Source organism: Pleurodeles waltl, chromosome 11 (assembly GCF_031143425.1).
Source record: "Pleurodeles waltl isolate 20211129_DDA chromosome 11, aPleWal1.hap1.20221129, whole genome shotgun sequence".
NCBI classification, from domain to species: Eukaryota; Metazoa; Chordata; class Amphibia; order Caudata; family Salamandridae; genus Pleurodeles; species Pleurodeles waltl.
In genome coordinates, this window is record NC_090450.1 from 979,095,371 (window position 1) to 979,113,142 (window position 17,772).

At 46.7% G+C, this 17,772-nt stretch overlaps 1 long non-coding RNA gene across 1 annotated transcript in view; it reads right to left on the bottom strand.

The window, feature by feature from the left end:
- Window positions 1-2,028: 2,028 nt before the first annotated feature.
- Window positions 2,029-17,772, bottom strand: part of LOC138265352 (uncharacterized) — a 61,304-nt gene continuing 45,560 nt past the window's right edge. Inside the window, exons 2-3 of the long non-coding RNA XR_011199348.1 lie at window positions 14,993-15,041; window positions 2,029-2,221 (exon numbers count right to left, since the gene is read on the bottom strand). This is a non-coding gene — a long non-coding RNA (uncharacterized lncRNA). The remainder of the gene's footprint in view (window positions 2,222-14,992; window positions 15,042-17,772) is intronic.

Sequence of the window (17,772 nt, forward strand, 5' to 3'; positions counted from 1 at the left end):
CGGTCAGAATATCCAACCGCCAAACCCATGGTGAGGAGACCGCCACAGAGCCGGTGGTCTCACCACCTGCCCTATTAGGTGTTTTTGACCGAGCTGACCGGCAGAAACCAAGGTTTCCACCGGTCAGCCCAGTGTAAAATGCGCGGCGGCGTTGGACTTAGCTCCACATGGCGCAGAGTCCAATGCTGTTGCACAGGGGGCCTCCCTGGCAACCTCAGAATGTGCACTGCCTGCTGAGCAGACAGTGCACATTCCAACGGTGCTGGGGAGGGGGGCCCTGCACTGCCCACAACAATGTCGTGGGCAGTGCAGGGGCCCCCTCTGGCCCCAGCACTTGTTTTCTGCCAACCTTTTCATGGCGGCTGAACCGCCATGAAAAGGCTGGCAGAGAACGTGGCTGAATCAGCAGGGCGGCGCTGACTTCAGCGCCATCCTGCCTGATCACAACCAAGACTGCCGTCAGCCCGTCAGGATCAGAGATCCTTGCGGAGACCGCGGTCTTTTGTGGTCCATCCAGCAGATGTGTTATCTCGCCCTTAGTTCCCATTCTGAACTTGTGATGGTCAGTAAATGGCGTGGAGATCCCATCTAGAACTTGTAACTCTGGCCCGGTATCACTTCCTCCAGTTTCCCGCCTTGTCAGAGTGGGCCTCTTAGAGGCTGTTCCAAGGGCACTATCATCCGAGTCCATGCAGATGAGGTGAGAATACACAGAATCATAATGTTTCTGACCCATGGATACTAAACATACATCTGATACTGCAAGCGAGGCATGAAATACCAGGCATGCATGAAAATCTTTTTTTATTCACAGCGAGGATGCTTGTAGGGTAACTGTTACAGTCTAGCACCCTCTTGTGATGATGAAATGAGGCAGTTGCCTATAGTTACCTTAATGTAACACTGGACACATCTATTTACCTTGTTTGTTACAAGAAAGCAAGTGTGGAGTGAATACTGCTAGACTGGTTGTCAGGGCAGGCTGCAAATCTTTGACAGGGCCAGTGTGTAAGCTGAGTTTTTTTTTGGTCTTGATACCAATCAATCAGTCAGGTTCTTCTAGAGCGTGGCTAATCACCCTTAAGGGTCTCAAAGCTCTATGGGGAGGGCAGTTGCAGTTCACTTGGACAGCCAGGTCTTGAGGTTCCAGGTCTGAGCAGCGAGGTAAGAGAGTAACCTTCCTCCAATTCTTGCGGATTCTTGGGGTTGTGGAGAGGACCAGTTGGGCATGGTGGAGGTGTCTGGTGGGCGTGTAGAAGGACAGGCAGTGGTTGAGGTTTGCGGTTCCAGAAAACAAAACACTGGACCTTTTAAGCTGGCACATCTGCAGTGCCAGCTTGAAAGGTCAGTCCAAGAGTTACAAGTAATCATTCTACACTTACCCCTATATATATATATCTACCTTTCTACACTTACCTATCTATACATATTACCTATACATTGCTGCCCCAGGGTAACACTCATTCTATTGATTGTCCAAGGAGGGTGAAATCACGCACTCACGATGGGTGACCTCATTGGAGGTGAATACTTTTTGGGAGGTTTACCAGGCTGGTGACTCCATTTACGTACACAGTAAGCATTTGGCATGTTATGAGGGTGAAAATAATTCCCAGGCACATAGCATCCTCCAAATGAGGGAGAAGTGGGGGTTACACCCCAGCCTCCTCAGTAGGCTCAGCTCGTAACTTTCGCCTAAGGAAGGCTCAGCTCATAACTTTTGCCTAAGGAAGGCTCATCAAATGGAGGGCGGATGAGCTCAGAAGATGTTCTTGCTCTGCATTACCACGTCTAATCAGAGCAAATGCCTTCATTTTTTATCACATGAAAAACAGAAGATTGAAAAAGGGGTGGAGAGAGAAGAGGGAGGGAAGAGGAAGGAGAAAAAAGTGAGAGGCAGACAGGGAGAAAAAGAGAGCAAAATAAGTGGAGAGAGAAAAGTACAGCAGGACGAGAAAGAAATGGAGAGAAATTATGATTCTTGCAGGTTTACTGAATAAAGAATCACAATTTTATTAAAAACAAGGAGGCTTGCATTATGCATAGACCTTTTATTCACTCCTTCAGAGTAGAAATCTTAAAAGCTTCCAGAACAGAATTTTAAAACACGCCACCATAATCTTAGACCTTTGAGTCCCATAAACACTCCATTTCCTCCATTTTCTTCCTCTATCTCATCTTTGGACTCCATAATACCAAATCTTTATTCACGTTTATACATCTGCAAAACAAACAACCATAAACATAAATGTACACCCTTATTTAATTTTATTTTTTCAGTATAACCGTCATTCAGTATTAAATCTCATTAATTTTTAATACGGTAAATAATTTAAAACCTCCATAAATATCCTCCCACAACTTCACCTAATAAAGGGAAGGGTGGGTTTGATAATGCTAGCCATCTTGTCTTTATTAAAATTGTGATTCTTTATTCATTGAGTCATCATTTTATTCAAAATCCTTCAAAACACATTTTGAAACATGATCTAGTGCTCTGAAATAAAACTGTCTAAATATCTCAACATTTGACCAACCTGCAGCTTTGAAAATGTCTTCCAATCAACCTCCCATCATACAGACCTTACTCGCCATAGGACTCCGACAGCATATGCTGTAAATTTAGAAAGATCTAAACCTGCCTCTGTCATTATAGCCTTCACCCATGTTGCGATTGTTGTATTTGTAACTGCTTTAAAAGGTTTCACATAGGAAATTAACAATTGGTCCACTCCTGCATTCCTTTTATCCAACATTCTACTTTCATACTCCTCCAGACATCTAACCACACACTTTGGTGAACTATTTAACCTAGGATATGAACAACTCTGACATGGTCTTTCTACTGCTGTAAATTTAAATAAAACTCTCCATCTGGTTGAAAAAACCTATGTAACACATCTAAAGCTCTAACATCTGAAACCCACCTAAAAGAAATTAAACATAACAAAGTTGCCAACTTTCAAGACACCTCTCTCACCTCAAAATATCTATGATCTGGCCAAGAAATAAATAGTTGTTAAGATCAAATCCACATTCCACAACGTCTGATATTTTACCCTAATGGTCTCTTTAACCCAATCCCTTTCAAGCCTCTGCATATCAAAGGACTCCTTCTGAATGATAATCCCTGATGTAATGAATGAGCTGCTGCTACCGCAGATCTATAATAATTCACTGTTCTATAAGACAATCCCTTCTCAAAAAATTCTGCCAGAAAATTCGCCAACTCTACTTCAAAAGCTTCCACAGGATCCAAATCCCTCTCCAAGCACCAATATAACCAAACTTTCCATGCTCCTCTATATTTATTTCTTGTTCCTGGTGCCCATGATTCATTAAGTAAACTTGTAACTACACGTGAAAGTCTTGAAAATCTTCCTAAACACCTGATATCTTCCATACAAGAAGTGAACCCGATTCTACCAAATGATGATCTATGCCTTCTGCACCAAAAAAAAGGCCTTGGTGTGACAAATTCAAATATGGTCCCTCTACTGCCATTTCCATTACTGTTGGAAACCAAGCCTGTGTTTTCCAAAAGGGAGTAACCAGAACCAATTGACATCTCTGTCTCCTCCCTCACCTGAACCAATACTCTCTGAATTACTGAGATAGGGGGAAAAGCATACCCTTTCTCTCTGACCATTCCTGAGTAAACACATTTTCTGCTATTGCTCCCAGATCCGGTCTACTGCCGCCATAGCTTGGTAACTGATAAGTTAGTCTTGAAGCAAACAGATCCACTTCTAAAGGTCAAAAAAATCTATATATCCTCTGAAATACATCTTCCCTCAACTTCCAGTCGCTGTAATCCAACATGTTGCATGTAGCATGAACACCAATCTGCTTTCACATTATGAATTCCTAGAAAATAATCTGCTTTCAGTCCTATCTTTTGTTCCAAACAAAACTCCCATATCGCTCTTGCTAATTCTGTTAATTTCTTGGACGTGCTTCCGCTCAACTTCTTTATGTATGTGACTGCCGTCACGTTGTCTGTCCTGATTCAAACAGTTGGCACCCCATCCAAAATTGCTTACATCCGTCTCTATAGCAAAATCTGACCTCATCCCAAATATAGCCCACACATTCCAGGCTTCCAAATTGTCCTTTTAGCACAATGACTCCTCTTTTGCATCCTCTGTCAGAGACACCATGTCCCCATACTATAATCATTTTGCCAGACCTGAAGTCTTTAAATGCTGAAGAGCTCTGTAATGCAGCGGTCCCAGAAAGTCCACTTGAATTGAAGATGACAGACGACTGACCACCAAAACAAATCCTTCAACTTCACTATCTCCTTTTTCGACATTACTTTTACTTCCTCTCTTATCTTTCTTATCTTCTTCTCTGGTAACTGCAGCTGACTTACCTCTGTGTCTACCACAAAACCTAGAAATGCCATATTTTGTATAGGAAACAGAATTGATTTGCCTGTGTTTATTATAAATACTATGGCCCTCATTATGAGTTCAAACTGCCCAGAGACCGCCTGTGGGGTACAAACACCGCCAGCACTATTTGGAGTCCACCGCAGGGCCGGCAGGCAGAAACAGTGTTTCCATCTGCCGGCCCTTCAGTGAACAGGGCCTTAACATTGCAGCCGGCTTGTAATCGAGCCGGCGGCAATGTGGTGGTGCGGAGGGCGCAGCACCACCTGTCATGCAATCCACTGCCTGTAATTCGGGCAGTGGAATGCACGACGGGGCTGTGCCTGGGGGCCCCTAAAACTCCCATTCCGCTAGACTTTCCATTGCGGTGGTACCACCATGAAAAGGCTGGCAGTGTGGGGACTTGTAATCTGGAGGGCAGCGCTGACCTGGTGGATTACAACCACCGGGACCGCCATGCTGCCGGCTAGAGGCAACCTGGCGGTGTCGGCGGTCCGACCGTGGCAGCTCTGCCACGGTCGTAATGTGGCAGTCGGGCCGCCTCGACCACGGTGGTCCGACTGCCACCGTGAGTCTGGCAGTGTCAAGACCGCCAGACTCATAATGAGGCCTAATTCTTGAAAAAAATGTATCACTATACTCAACTGTTCCCGCAATTCGCCTGGATTGTGATTCATTATCAACAAATTGTGTAGATAAACAATCGTCCTTATTCCTCTCTCTCTCAAAAACCCTACAACTGATCTTATTACTTTTGTGAAACACCATGGTGCTGCTGACAAACCGAGTGGGAGACACAGGAACTGAAAAAATTGTCCTTTCTACCTGTACTGTAAGAATCTTTGACTCTCCCTTGCTATTGGGATTGAGAAATAGGCATCCTTGAGATCCAATTTCACCATCCAATTACAAATACTGAAGAGCATCCCTCAGTAAGTGTATCCCTTCCATACTGAAATGACATTCTGTTACAAACTGATTTAAATCTCTTCAACTGATTACAGGTCTCTAACCTTTGTCCTTTTTCCCCACAAGGAACAAAGTACTCACAAACCTTCATCCTCCTGTCTTATTTTTGTGTATTGCATTCTTTCCTAACATATGCATTATCTCCTCCTGCACAATGTGCTCTAGCTCATTTTTAAACACTAAGGCCCATATTTACACTTTTTGCCGCAAAAATGCGCAAACACAGTTTTGCGGCAAAATGTACAGTGCCGGCTTGCATTATTCCAGAGCACCAGTCGGGTGCCAAATTTATGGCATCCCGCAAGCCGGCGCTAAACTTGGGCTAGCGTAAGGAAAAATGACATTAGCCGGTGGGGGTGGCAGAAGGGGTGAAGGGGGTTTTGCCTCAAAAAATGCCGCTAGGCTGGGTAGAGGCAAAAAAAAATGTCGTTAACCAGCCTAGCGTCATTTCCTGATGCAAAACCAACCATACTACATGACTCTTGTCTTATAAAAGACAGGCGTCATGCCCAGCACCGCAATGGCCAGCACAGGTGACCAGTGTCCCCTGGGCATGGCCATAATGCCCAGTGCCATGCAGGGGGGCCCATGTAAGGGGCCTCCAATGGCATTTAAAAAAAAAATACTTATCAATACTTACCCTACTTACATGGGATGGGGTCCCCCACCTTCTGGTGTCCCTCTAGTGTGGGTGGGGGTGTTCCTGGGGCTTGAGGAGGGCACCTGTGGACCCATTCTATGGTGTGTAGCCATGGAAATGTGTCCACAGGCCCCCTAATGCCTGGTCCGACGCAGGCATTAAATATTGTTGCAAAGCAAGCTTTGCGCCATTATTTAGCCCCTCCTACCACCCGTGAGTCATTTTAGCATGGGGGCTAAATATGGGGTTATGGGAATAGCACCATTTTTAGATGGGAATGCCTACCTTGCATCTCATTGGCACAAGGTAGGTGCACACATCCAAAAAATGGTGCAAACTAAATATGGAGATAAGTTTGGGCTGAATTTGCGTTTAAAAAGAAATGACGCAAATTTGGAGCAAACAAAAGTATAAATATGCCCCTAGTTCTTTTGGTTCCTTGAAATGGAAAGGTTCCAAATCGAACTCTATGAGATATTCTTCTGTTGCCTCAACACCCATGCATCTTTTGTTATTAACTCCCTTAACCTTCCTCCCACACTTGCAGAGATAAAACCAGAAGCAGTCCTCCTACTCACCTTGCCCTTCATTCTGAATTGTATTTGTTCTTCTTCCTCTATTTGCTCTATCACAGCCTCTCCCCAGTAGTGTAAGGAAACTTGAGGGTGCCCCCCTGCAAAGTACCTGTAAGGGGCCCTTCCCTCCTTGGTCCAGTCAGGGGCCTGCTGCCCGTGCACTGTGTACTGTGCTGAGGGGGCCCCCTTGGCACTCTGCCCCCCTCCCCCCCAGTGTTACACAATTCGGGTATACATGGTAGGAAGTTTTACGAGAGCTTAACAGATTTAGATGTGGATGTAGAATAAGGAGAGGATGGAGAAGAGGCACAAAAGACTTTTTCGCAAGTTGAAAAGGCATTTTGGGCAAAAAGTAAATGTAGTCTTAGAAAGACACAAAAATGTTTGCAGGTTAGAAGGGAAAACTGAGAAAGTAACTAGTTACATAGCTAGCCTAAAATGACTGGCAAACACCTGATTTTGCACCCTTAACTGACTCCTTAATGAGAGATCAATTGGTGCGTTGTACCAAGAATCTTCATATCCAGGAGAAACCGTTAACTTGCAATTCTGACCTACAAGAAGCAACAGACATTGCTGGGAGTGTAAAGAAGTGCTTCCCAACCTTTGGCCCTGGGACCCCTGGGGGTCCATGCAGCCTCCTCGTGGGGTCCGTGACTGCTTCGAAAATTAAATATTATCCACAAATTAGTTCCCCAGATTTCAGTAATGACTCATTGGGGGGTCCCCAGATTCCAATAATGATTCAGTGATGGTCCCCGATTTCCGGTAATAATAAAGTGGGGGTCCACAGAAGTCAGAAGGTTGGGAACCACTGGTATAGAGCATACAGCAGAATGGATTAAAGAAATGAAACTAACCACAGAATCGGATATTATAAAAGTGATTGATAATACGAAAATTCAGGGAGAACTTGCAATTAATTTAAGATGAAGAATACAAGATACATGAAGTGCGCAAGAAGAAGAGTGTGGAAGGGGACAAGCAAGAAACAAAGACAAGACGTTATCACTCTGGCAGTAGCAATCATTTAGCCAATAACCCAAATTGTCCTGTACAATACAGCGAGTGTAGGAAGTGTCGTAAAAAAAGGGCACTATGCTTGTGCTTGTAAAAATATGAAAGCTGAAAAAGAAATTGTTCAAGTGGTTGATGAAGGAATTTGTGACAAGGGTAAATTTGTATTTCAAGTGGGAGAAAGTAACAGAGACTCAACATATCCCACATGCAAAATTTCACTAGATGGAATTAAGATTACAGCATTTGAGATTCATATTCTTCTTACACTCTCATTGATCAAAAGCTGTTTGAGGATAAATTCTGTGACAAAGGTTATTTCATACATGATGCAGATACACAACCAGGGGGATATAATAAGGATCCCATTCCAATAATAGTTATGATAAAGACACAAATCACATTTTAAGATCACCACACAGTAGGCAAGGTGTATATATGTTTAAAAAAGGATCAAATTTGCTAGGAGGGAGGCACCAGAAGGAACTGGGAATAAAATTAGACCCAAACAATACTGAACAAGTCCTCACTGTGGAAAAGTCCTTCACGGGGAAGGAGATTTGCATGGAATTTCCCAACTTATTTAACAACAGTCTTGGGCTTTTAAAAAATTACCAACATTGAATCAAACTAACTGATAAAGCAGTACCTGCTGTGCATAAGGCCCGTACCATACCACATTTTGATTTATGGGGATACCGAGACAACACATAACCACACATTGAGAAAAGTGAACGAGGTAGGACTAACTTTAAAATTGGACAAATGTCAAATTGGAGTGGGTTCAGTAGAGTACTTGGGCCTACCATTTCAAAAGATGGAGTTAAGCCCAATATGATCTAGTGGTTCATGAAGCTCTAGCTCCTACCAATAAGGACAAATTAAAGTCATTTTTAGGTTTGGCGCAATTCATGTCCAAATTTGTTAAGAACTTTTCTGACACCACAGAAACAATGAGATCCTTATTAAAAAAAGATAAGAAATTTGCTTGGGACTCAACATGCCAGAAGTCTTTCGAAGCGATCAAATCAGCCATAGCAGATGCACCTAACTTAGGAAATTTTGATAGCAAGAGGAAAACAATTCTTACCACCAATGCTAGTAGCAAGGGACTAGGAGCAACTTTGTCACAAGTGGTAGAGGGAAAAGAAAGCATAGTAGCGTTTGCGTAAAAGCTCTTAAAGAGGCTGAATATAATTACTTAGCCTTAGCCTGCTATTGGGCAATGCTGCATTTCAAATTCTTCCTCTGGGGAATGTAATTTCATTTAAAAACTGATCACAAACCTCTAACTTACCTTTTCTATTCGAAAATTTGTCACAATGATACACCTTGCATTTCGAAGTGGTTATTACGTCTCAAGGGTTTCAATTTTAGAATCAAATACCTACCTGGTAACAAAAACCTAGTTGCTGATTGCCTCTCTAGGTTACCCAGGGAAGAGGAAGGTGAGGGTGACCTAAATTGCCAAGAGCCAGTATGCTGGGTTTACACACCAAGGGGGTCATTCTGACCGCGGAGGTCGGCGGTCGCCGCCCGCCAAGCGGTTCCCGCAAAAAGACCGCACCGCGGTCAAAAGACCGCGGCGGTCATTCCGGCTTTCCCGCGGGGCCGGCGGGCGACCGCCAGAAGACCGCCGGCCGGCCGGCCCGGCGGGAAAGCCCCTTCAACAATGAAGCCGGCTCGGAATGGAGCCGGCGGAGTTGAAGGGGTGCGACGGGTGCAGTGCAGACAGTGAAAATCTTTGTGGGGCCCTGTTAGGGGGCCCCTGCACTGCCCATGCCAGTGGCATGGGCAGTGCAGGGGCCCCCAGGGGCCCCACGGCACCCGTTCCCGCCATCCTGGTTCCGGCGGTGGACACCGCCAGAAACAGGCTGGCGGTAAGGGGGTCGGAATCCCCATGGCGGTGCTGCAAGCAGCGCCGCCATGGCGGGTTCCCTGGGCCAGCGGGAATCCGGCGGGAAACCGCCGGCTCCCCTTTTCCGACCGTGGCTTTACTGCCGTGGTCAGAATCGCCAAGGAAGCACCGCCAGCCTGTTGGCGGTGCTTCCGCCGCCCACCGCCATGGCGGTCATGGACTGCCAAGGTCAGAATGACCCCCCAAGTCTGTTAAAAGATGACTGGGATGGTCAGGTTTACAATTTGCTCAAGGAGTAAATTGTACAAGGCTGGCCATTCACGCAGAAAAATTTACAGGAAGAACTTAAGTGTTACTGGAATGTACAAATGAAATTGAGTGTTGTTGAAAATCTGATCATGAGAGGCGAAAGAATAGTACCTCCCAAGGAATTGTGGGACAGGCTAATGGACCTAGCTCAAGAGGGACACCTAGGTAGGAGCATTACTAAGTCCAAACTTAGAGCAACTTACTGGTTCCCACCATGGATGATTTGGTGGAGACAAAAGTAAAAGAATGCACGCATTGCACAATGAGTGATAAGTCTAAACACATCCATAAGACACATATATCTCCTGTAGGAGTACTACTCAATCCATGGGACAAACTGGGGCTGGATATAATGGGGCCATTTAATGTTTCCACCTGGACGGGGAAATACATGTTTGTTTTGGTAGACTATCATTCACACTGGCTGGTCACTAAAGTAGTAAACCATGCGACCACTCATGATTTGATTTCCTTCCTATCTGATTCTTTTATGATGGGAGGAATTCCGAGGGTGGTAATCATTGATAAAGGGGTACAGTTTGCCTCTGATGCCAAGAAACATTTCTTGGAGAGCTTATCCATTCAACATCTCAAGGCAGCTCTGTATTGCCCTAGAGCCAGTGGCCTAGTGGAAAGGGCTAACTGCATGATAAAGGAATGTTTGCAGCTAGCCTCAGTTTCTGGTGTTCCCTTAGCTTCGGCATTAAAGGAAATGTTATGGGCGTACCACTCAGCATCTAACACGATGACAGGAATTTCCCCCTTCTTGCCTCTAAAAGGTAGAATTCCCAATACAAAACTCAATCCCTGTTGGTTTACATGAGGGAAACCTAGATGGGTTGTAAGAGAAAACACTCGAGAGAAAACTATACAGCATCAAGGAAAATATGTTGATAGATACAACAGGAAACATGGAGTCAAGGAAGGGCGATTTAAGGTGGGGCAGTGGGTGATGGTCACATTACCTGAATCAAGTCAAAAAGAGGGTAGCAAATACTCCAGACCATTAAAAATAATTGGGGTCTGGAAGACTGTTGCTACCTTGGATGATGGTAGATCGTGGAACATGGAAAGGCTATCAAAGTGCAAATTTATCCCACAACTGAGCTCTTCAGTATGGCGTTCCGAATCCCAGAAACTAAGAGCTGCACTGGTGAGGAACAGAGACTCCCCTGTTCGGCACAAGGACTATGAATTTCATTAATGTAAAGGGGGGAAGATGTGTTGTAATTTGTATCAATTGTATCCTATTCCAAAAACAAGATCATGACTCATAGGAAGGAACCTATCTCTGTATTATTGTAATTCTTTAAATTATCTCCTTAGAAGACATTGGCCCTCATTATAACATTGGCGGTATATACTGCCTACTGCAGCGGCGTTGGCCGCCAAAAGACTGTTGCAGCGGCTACTAGCCATCAGCCGTATTATGACCACAGCCGGACTTCCGCCAGAAGGATGGCGGAAATCCAGCTGTGGCCATGACAGCAGATGGCGGAAGGTGGCGCTGCTGCCAGCAGCAGCGCCACGCCAGTAGACCGCCGCAGAGCGTATCAAGACACATGATACGGCCTGGCGGTGTTCTGCTGGTGGACACTGCTGCTGGCAGCAGCGCCTTGTCCTGTCTCCTGCCGGAGGACCCCCTCACAAAAGGTAAGTCAGATGCTCCGACATGGGAGGTGGGGTGGGGGGGTGCGTGTGTGTGTGTATGTCTGTGCGTGCGTGAATGCGGATGTGTGTTGCGTGTTGTGTGTTTGTGCAGGTATGGATGTGTGAGTGCGTGTATGTTGTGTTGTGTGTATGCTGTGTGTGCTTGTATGTATGTCAGTGTGTGTGTGAATGGAAGTGTGCATGCATGCTTGGATGTGAGAATGAGTGTGTAAATGTGTGTGTACGTGTGTGAAAGACGGTGCATGAATGAAGGGGGGGTCTGGAGAGGGAGGCGTGGGGTGGGGGGCAACCAGGGGAGGTGGAGGGAGGCGGGGAAGACCCCTATCAGTGACAGGGAAGGAATTCCCTGTCACTGATAGTGCCTACCGCCGTGGTTTTCTTGATGGTAAGGAAGCCACAAAAAACCATGGTCGTAGGCGTGGTCATAATCTCACAGGCGGTCTAGTGATGCCTGCCAGGCTGGAGACTGAAGTCTCCAGCCCGGCAGCCGTTACCGTTGTGGCGGATGGTGTAGTATAGCCAAACCGCCAGTCATAATATGGGGAAAAGTACCGCCAGCGTGTTGGCAGTACTTTTCTCCATTTTACCGCCGTCCGCTGAGGTCATAATGACTCCCATTATGTTATAACCTATTTTACCCCTCCCTTCTCCTGTGAGCTGGAATGCTCCAAAGGCTGTATTAGAATGTTGGGAGCTCAGATGCGGAGGAGGACGAGGAGCGTTCAGAGATGTCTTTTTAGGAGTTCTAGTCTGAGAATAAAATCTTGATCATCACATCACGCCTTTCATCTTTATTTACAACAACAAAGTAAGCACATCTGTAATCATGGTTACATTTGATTTATGTGAGAAATAAATTTTTCAAAAGTTATTACCTTTTGGCCTTGTTTGGGGAATCTTTAGAACCGAGAAAACATAACAGGTAGGGACTGAAGATGGTGGGTCCCAAAACATAATGCTCACATTTTAAGTCCCATAGAAAAGCATTACTCAAGGCATTAGGAAAAAACTCTCTAGACCATGCAACAGCAAAAGTTGCAATAAAAGAAAAAGCTACTGCCTCCTGTGTGCATTTGTGATTTACTGCGAGCCCGTCGGTCGTGTTTTTGAGAGATATATTTAAAAGTAAGAAAAAACAAACTGTAGATGCACGAGTGGAAAAGCACAGGAAGTCTGCAAAATGTAACTATAAACTCAGAGTGTGATTGGCTATTGAGAGCAAAAAATGACCCCCTGTCTGCTATTTCATGGATTTCGGTTTCTGAGAACATAGAAACCAGGATGTCGCAGGGAGCATGTGGAAGCAGGGTGGGTAAGTCCCATCTCCAAGGAAGGTTGAAGAATGTTCTGACTCCGGTCTGTGATGGAATCGTCCCGAAAGGTCCCCACAGAACTGAGCGTACTTCAGAATCAAGGCCACAATGGTGTTTAGTCAAAATATCGGGGAAAAATATACTGTGGACAAAATATTGTGTCAAGAATATTGAGGACAAAAAATGGGGTCAAGGTAAGTTTCTATAGGTAAGCAAAGTTTTACTACAGATAACTCCGTGCTTATGTACCTTGACAATATGCATATCTTCAATATATGTATCCTCAAGATCCTTAGATGTGGAGTTAGGAACAGTAAATCTATATTTACCTATTTCACTTACCTTCTCAATATTTTTGTCCGTAATATGTGTGACACAATATTCTGTCCACGCCAAATTTCTGTTTTCCATATTCTGTCAGTGATCCCTAACCCAGACAATGCACCGGCAACTCATCGATAAGTTCTGCACAAAGGAGATGGCCCTCTCCTATCCCAAGTGTCTGTTGGTAAATCCATGAATAAAAAAGTTTCATACTCCCTATAACTTGGATCTCTATGGTGTACAAAACTTTCTACAAATGAAATATGTCCAGCCAAGCTTTATTTTCGAACGTCACATGCACATTAACCAAAAGAAGTTACAGAGGTGTCCTAAAACTTTAATTTTCCAAAATAATTCTACGGGGAATTCCTGAAAAGTGGGAATACAAACATGGCTGGTTTAAATCAGTGCCAGTAGGTACACAGCAGTTATGGGCAGGGTACAGGACAGAGAGTGGCCTTCTGACGCCATTTCATCACTAATGCTGTTTCCACTCCTGGGTCTTAATGTTGTGGCTCATGGCATTCTGGGTGTTGAAGTCTTAGGGCCTCATTACGAGGCTGGCAGTCTTGGGACCACCAGCCTCGCAGTGGCGGTCAGGACTACCGCTGTGTGGCAGTCCAACTGCCACACTAAGACCCTGGCGGTCAGACCGACAGGGTACCGCCGTCTCCGCCGAGATCAGTGATCCTGATCAGCTGACGGTGGCAGAGGTCGGAATCAGCCAGGGCGATGCTGCATACAGTGTCACCCTGCTGATAACGACCTGGTTCCCACCAGCCTTTTGATGGCGGTATTACCACCACAAAACGTCTGGCGGAGAACAGGCGCAGGGGGCCTCAGGGGCCCCTGCCCTGCCCATGCACTTGGCATAGGCAGTGCAAGGGTCCCCCTGCTCAGAGCCCTCGCAATGTTCTCTGTCAGTTGAACAGACAGTGAAAATTGTGAGGATGCTGGTGCACCCTGCAGGCGACAGCATTGCCGCGGGCTCGATTACGAGCCATAGACAATGACGCCGTTGACACTTTCTCGCTAGGCTGACTGGCAGAAACCTCGGTTTTCACCAGTCAGCCTAGCGGGAAAGTGTTAAGGAGCCTGGGGGGAGGAAGTTCAGAGGACGGGTCTTCCTGTCGGCCCAACTCCTAATTAGGCATTATTTTTTTCCATTCGAATAAATAGGATAACACATCTGATATCAATGTTTTGTGGGTTTAAAGGTGGTAACCAGAAACAAAATGCATAATGCCATGGAATGAGGTGGTGCCTTTGACCATGATGGAACTGGCAGCTGCCTCTACTCTGCACGTACTAGGCACAGGGATGCTGGGCTATGCCATGTGTCTGCGGGGCAGGAATATAGGTACGTTTGAATACTCTGGTTAATGTGCGTCAGTACCTATGTATCTGTGTGTTTATGTGTTATATTCAGAACCACTCGAATTATGCGGCAGTGGAAGAGTAAGATCAAATTATGCGGCAGGGTTGACTAAATTGTGTGACAAGAAAAGTCAAATTATGCAGAGTAATGTATCATATTTTGTGACAGTATTACCTTATTATTTGGTCATTTTTACACGTCCTAGCACTGTTTAGGCATATCTTTCACCTCATTAGTACCAGTTTAAAGCCCAAGCAGCAGAAAGGGCACCGGTCAAACTCTGCAAAGGGCCTTCCAGTGTTCAGCACCTTGAGTTGGTGTATTTTTTAGGACGTTTTGATCCATTTGACCTACAGACGTTATGGTACAGGACTACTTTAATAGTGACTATGGTGTAGGACTTTAACAGAGACCGAATTTAGCCGTGAAGGGAGGAGGAGTGAAGCACCATATGACCTCAGGGGGACATGCAAAAAACACTGGTGCGTGGAGAGACCAAAGCAAAAACATGGATTACTGCTGAGAAAACATGTGTAATATTTACCTCTTGTAGTGGAGGGGGGACGGAGCTGGTGGCGGTGAGATCCGGAGGGCTGAAAAGAAACAGAGGGGGATTACAGGGGATAGCAGGGAATTTGTGCTCTAACCTACTCCTTGGTCTCCTGTATGGGGGTCTGTGGGTGCAGTTCTCTTGGTGCTCCAGCCTACTCCTGGGTCTCCTGTATGGAGGTCTGTGGGTGCAGCTCTCCTGGTGCTCTAACCTACTCCTGGGTCTCCTGTATGGGGGTCTGTGGGTGCAGCTCTCTTGGAGCTCTAACCTACTCCAGGGTCTCCTGTATGGAGGTCTGTGGGTGCAGCTCTCCTGGTGCTCTAACCTACTCCTGGGTCTCCTGTATGGGGGTCGTGGGTGCAGCTCTCTTGGAGCTCTAACCTACTCCTGGGTCTCCTGTATGGGGGTCTGTGGGTGCAGGTCTCTTGGTGCTCCAGCCTACTCCTGGGTCTCCTGTATGGGGGTCTGTCGTTGCAGGATCTCTTGGTGCTGTAACCTACTCCTGGGTCTCCTGTATGGGGGTCTGTGGGTGCAGCTCTCTTGGTGCTCTAACCTACTCCTGGGTCTCCTGTATGGGGGTCTGTGGGTGCAGCTCTCTTGGTGCTCTAACGTAGTCCTGGGTCTCATGTATGGGGGTCTGTGGGTGCAGCTCTCTTGGTGCTCCAGCCTACTCCTGGGTCTCCTGTATGGGGGTCTGTGGGTGGAGCTCTCTTGGTGCCTTAAGCTACTCCTGGGTCACCTGTAAGGGGGTCTGTGGGTGCAGCTCTCTTGGTGCTCCAGCCTACTCCTGGGTCTCCTATATGGGGGTCTGTGGTTACAGGTCTCCTGGTGCTCTAACCTACTCCTGGGTCTCCTGTATGGGGGTCTGTGGGTGCAGCTCTCTTGGTGCTCCAGCCTATTCCTGGGTCTCCTATATGAGGGTCTGAGGTTACAGGTCTCCTGGTGCTCTAACCTACTCCTGGGTTTCCTGTATGGGGGTCTGTGGGTGCAGCTCTCTTGGTGCTCCAGCCTAATCCTGGGTCTCCTGTATGGGGGTCTGTGGGTGCAGCTCTCTTGGTGCTGTTCCCTACTCCTGGGTCTCCTGTATGGGGGTCTGTGGGTGCAGGATCTCTTGGTGCTCTAACCTACTCCTGGGTCTCCTGTATGGGGGTCTGTGGGTGCAGCATCTCCTGGTGCTCTAACATACTCCTGGGTCTCCTGTATGGGGGTCTGTGGGTGCAGCTCTCATGGTGCTCTACCCTACTCCTGGGTCTCCTGTATGAGGATCTGTGGGTGCAGCTCTCTTGGTGCTCTAACCTACTCCTGGGTCTCCTGTAGGAGGGTCTGTGGGTGCAGCTCTCTTGGTGCTCCAGCCTACTCCTGGGTCTCCTGTATAGGGGTCTGTGGTTACAGGTCTCCTGGTGCTCTACCCTACTCCTGGGTCTCCTGTATGGGGGTCAGTGGGTGCAGTTCTCTTGGTACTCTAACCTACTCCTGGGTCTCCTGTATGGGGGTCTGTGGTTGCAGCTCTCATGGTGCTGTTCCCTACTCCTGGGTCTCCTGTATGGGGGTCTATGGGTGCAGCTCTCTTAGTGCTCCAACCTACTCCTGGGTCTCCTGTATGGGGGTCTGTGGGTGCAGGATCTCCTGGTGCTACAACCTACTCCTGGGTCTCCTGTATCTGGGTCTGTGGGTGCAGGATCTCCTGGTGCTCTAACCTACTCCTGGGTCTCCGGTATGGGGGTCTGTGGGTGCAGCTCTCTTGGTGCTCCAGCCTACTCCTGGGTCTCCTGTATGGGGGTGTAGGAAGTTGGCTCTGTATGTGCTATTTCAAAGTAAGGAATAGCATGCACAGAGTCCAAGGGTTCCCCTTAGAGGTAAAATAGTGGTAAAAAGAGATAATACTAATGCTCTATTTTGTGGTAGTGTGGTCGAGCAGTAGGCTTATCCAAGGAGTAGTGTTAAGCATTTGTTGTACATACACATAGACAATAAATGAGGTACACACACTCGGAGACAAATCCAGCCAATAGGTTTTGTATAGAAAAATATCTTTTCTTAGTTTATTTTAAGAACCACAGGTTCAAATTTAACATGTAATATCTTGTTTGAAAGGTATTGCAGGTAAGTACATTAGGAACTTTGAATCATTTCAATTGCATGTATACTTTTCAAGTTATTGACAAATAGCTACTTTAAAAGTGGACACAGTGCAATTTTCACAGTTCCTGGGGGAGGTAAGTTTTTGTTAGTTTTACCAGGTAAGTAAGACACTTACAGGGTTCAGTTCTTGATCCAAGGTAGCCCACCGTTGGGGGTTCAGAGCAACCCCAAAGTCACCACACCAGCAGCTCAGGGCCGGTCAGGTGCAGAGTTCAAAGTGGGGCCCAAAACGCATAGGCTAGAATGGAGAGAAGGGGGTGCCCCGGTTCCGGTCTGCTTGCAGGTAAGTACCCGCGTCTTCGGAGGGCAGACCAGGGGGGTTTTGTAGGGCACCGGGGGGGACACAAGCCCACACAGAAATTTCACCCTCAGCAGCGCGGGGGCGGCCGGGTGCAGTGTAGAAACAAGCGTCGGGTTTTCAATGTTAGTCTATGAGAGATCAGGGGATCTCTTTAGCGCTGCAGGCAGGCAAGGGGGGGCTTCCTCGGGGAAACCTCCACTTGGGCAAGGGAGAGGGACTCCTGGGGGTCACTTCTCCAGTGAAAGTCCGGTCCTTCAGGTCCTGGGGGCTGCGGGTGCAGGGTCTTTTCCAGGCGTCAGGACTTAGGTTTCAGAGAGTCGCGGTCAGGGGA